Source organism: Colobus angolensis, unplaced genomic scaffold (assembly GCF_000951035.1).
Source record: "Colobus angolensis palliatus isolate OR3802 unplaced genomic scaffold, Cang.pa_1.0 Scaffold4, whole genome shotgun sequence".
Lineage (NCBI taxonomy): Eukaryota > Metazoa > Chordata > Mammalia > Primates > Cercopithecidae > Colobus > Colobus angolensis.
Genome location: NW_012117376.1, coordinates 4,576,450 through 4,580,029, shown reverse-complemented (window position 1 = coordinate 4,580,029; position 3,580 = coordinate 4,576,450). Strand labels below are relative to the sequence as shown.

At 40.3% G+C, this 3,580-nt stretch overlaps 1 protein-coding gene across 2 annotated transcripts in view; it reads left to right on the top strand.

Annotated features, from left to right (window-relative positions):
- The first annotated feature begins 872 nt into the window (after positions 1–872).
- Positions 873–3,580, top strand: part of AGO4 (argonaute RISC catalytic component 4) — a 64,309-nt gene continuing 61,601 nt past the window's right edge. Inside the window, exon 1 of one of the 2 annotated variants that reach the window (XM_011955336.1) lies at positions 873–1,033. The gene's annotated coding sequence lies outside the window, so the exon portion shown is untranslated. The remainder of the gene's footprint in view (positions 1,034–3,580) is intronic. The other variant, XM_011955335.1, reaches the window with a different exon arrangement.

Below are 3,580 nucleotides of genomic sequence, written 5' to 3'. Positions count from 1 at the left end.
AAATGTCTGTGGAATAAATTAGATCTTATGAGCAAGAAATCTCAAATTGTCCAGGTTCTAAAAATATCGAGTTATAAACGAGAAGGTCTAGCTTTATTGGTAGTGTTTCACTATTGAAATTAGCAAATAAGTTGATAAATAGAGCTGCAGTTTAATCTTCTCCTATATGTACAATTTATAGTGATGCAGGCTGATTTGTGAGAGATTAATAGATCATTTCCAACTCTGGGGATGGTGGCTCCAGAGTTTAGAGATGATTTTTAAAATGCATATAATTTTGTAAGTGTAGCTGTAGAGCTACTAATGCTCATGCAAGATTTTATACTGTAGCCTATGCTTGAGAGGAATTCATCATTCTAATTTTGATGTCATTATATTAAAAATAATAGCAACATGGCAAAATATTTAGAAATCTAGAGAACCTTAGGTCAAAAGACACCCCAAATTCTTTAGAGTGCATACAGTGAATAATAAGATCTCAATAATTGCAGCCATCATCATCATCATCATCATCAACAGGAAGAATAAATAGCACAATAGGCCGAGCACAGTGGCTCACGCCTGTAATCCCAGCACTTGGGGAGGCCGAGGTGGGTGGATCACGAGGTCAGGAGTTTGAGACCAGCCTGGCCAATGTGGTGAAACCTTATCTCTACTAAAAATACAAAAATTAGCTAGGCTTGATGGCGGGCGCCTGTAATCCCAGCTACTCGAGAGGCTGAGGCAGGAGAATCACTTGCAACTGGAAGGCACAGGTTGCAGTGAGCCAGGATCAAGCCACTGTACTCCACCCTGGGTGAAAGAGCGAAACTCCGTCTCAAAAAAAAAAAAAAAAATAGTACAGCAAATGTCTTTCAATCTCTTTAGGACCTCCGGCTAGCCTATTTCAGCCACCTCGTCGTCCTGGCCTTGGAACTGTTGGAAAACCAATTCGACTGTTAGCCAATCATTTTCAGGTTCAGATTCCTAAAATAGATGTGTATCACTATGATGTGGATATTAAGCCTGAAAAACGGCCTCGTAGAGTCAACAGGTAAGGATTAGAAAGAGTGAGTGGATTTCTGTATGTTTTAAGTGCAGATTATTTATTTATGTATCATATTGTTCTCTAAATTCATCCAACATGTAGGCTTTGTTATTCTCTAAGATGATAGGTTTCTTAATAGCAGGTTTGCTGTCCCATACTTGGTTATCCTCTGTAGGCTCTAGCAAAGTGCTGGATATATATTATTAGTCAATCAGTAAACACTTATTTAATTATGAAAGAGAAAGGTCACTCTTTAATTGACCACGGGTAGCAAAAATTTGCTGAAATAGGTGAAGATATTAGTGTCTATGGGAAATAGAACTATCTGGAAATTCAAAATTTTATTGTTATACGTTGGTTTTGGACATGAGAAAGAGATATATCAATACAGAAGATTACTTGCAGATGTTTTCTTGGGGGAAAAGAAAGACAGAAAAGTCATCTTGGAGTATTGAGAAAACTAAGCACAGAGAGAAGCTCTGGTTATTTCTAGCATTATCTAAGAGTGGTCCTGATGAGATGATGTAAGTATTATGGTCTGTATAGCAGGAATTTACCTGGTGTGAAGACAGCCCTGTAGCAAATATTCTTACAGTGTGCTGAGTATACATCCACTTTCCTTTTCTCTGTTTCTATGCAGTGACATTCAGGCAATGTTTGATATTAAGATTCTTGCTTTTTTAAGATTGGTCTTTTCTGCCAAGTTAAATATTTTGCGCCACTTGATATTTTTCTCATATGGATCAAAATTTGGCTTTCTGGTATAGTTCATTCTCATGTAAACCCATTATTGGCTATTGTGTAACTGAGATCAATAGTAGTAGAAGTGGTGGTAATGGATAACATTGATCCATTCAACAGATATTTTATTGAGTGTTTATTTTGTGCCAGATATTGTCCTATGCTCTGGGAATTCACCATGAACAAAACAGGCAAAACTTTCTACCTTTGAGGAGCTTATATTCTAATGGGGAAGACCAAAAATAAATGAAGAAGCAAACAAAACATATACTTTGTTAGTTGGTAATAAATGCAATAAAGAAAAAGAAAGTAGAGATGGAAGATAGGAAATGAGGATAGGATGAGCCACTGAGATTTATATATGAATGAATATATATGTTTGTGTATATATATATACACACACACACACATAAATGCATATGTAGATATACACACACGTATGTATATGTATATATGTATGCAAATAGCTAGGGAAAGTCTCACTGAAAAGTGACATTCGACCTAGAGGAGGTGAGGGATATCTGCATGAAGAGTGTCCCAGGCAAAGTCTGAAGCTTGGTGAATTCAAGAAACAGTGGGCTGGGCATGGTGGCTCATGCCTGTAATCCCAGCACTTTGGGAGGCTAAGGCGGGCAGATCACTTGAGGTCAGGAGGTTGAGACCAGCCTGGCCAACATGGTGAAACCCTGTTTCTACTAAAAATACAAAAATTAGCCGGGCATAGTGGCATGTGCCTGTAATCCCAGCTACTTGGGAGGCTGAGGCAAGAGAATCACTTGAATCTGGGAGACGGAGGTTGCAGTGAGCGGAGATCGTGCCACTGCATTCCAGCCTGGGCAACAGAGGGAGACTCTGTCTCAAAAAGAAAAAAAAAGAAAGAAAGAAACAGCAGAGGCCGGGCGCGGTGGCTCAAGCCTGTAATCCCAGCACTTTGGGAGGCCGAAATGGGTGGATCACCAAGTCAGGAGATCGAGACCATCCTGGCCTACACAGTGAAACCCCGTCTCTACTAAAAAATACAAAAAACTAGCCGGGCGAGGTGGTGGGCGCCTGTAGTCCCAGCTACTCGGGAGGCTGAGGCAGGAGAATGGCGTAAATCCGGGAGGCGGAGCTTGCAGTGAGCTGAGATCCGGCCACTGCACTCCAGCCTGGGCGACAGAGCGAGACTCCGTCTCAAAAAAAAAAAAAACAGCAGATAATTCTGGATTGCTGGAGCAAGTGAGTGAGTGGGGGAGAGTGATAGGAGATGAGTTTGGAGAAATTTCAGAAGGCCTCTATCATGCAGAGCTTGTAGGCATTCATAACACTTTGTCATTTACTCTGGTTAGGTGAGTTTTAAATACTAAACCCACAACATGACTAGACAAATCTAAGACATGACTAGCTTATATTTTTAATGGATTGCCCTGGATGCTGTGCTGAAATTGCACCCTAGCAGGTAAGGGTGAAAAGCATGGAAATTAATTAGGAGGCACCTGGAATGATTCAGGTGAAAAGTAATGGTGGTTTAGACTTGAGTAGTATAATTGATAGTGATGAGAAGTGGTCAGATTCTGCAAATATTTTCACAGTAGTGTCAATAAGATTTACTGATGGATTGAACATGTGGTGTGAAAGAAAGAAATGAGTCATGATTAATTCCAGGGTTTTTGTCCTGAGCTAGTGGAAAAAAAGGAGTTGTCATTTATTAGATGGTGAAAACTGCAAGAGAAGCAGAAGCAGGGAGTAGCAGATCAGGCGACCTGTGAGTTTTGGACATTAGAGTTGAGATGACTATTAGACATGCTAGTGGAGGTCGGGCATGGTAGCTCG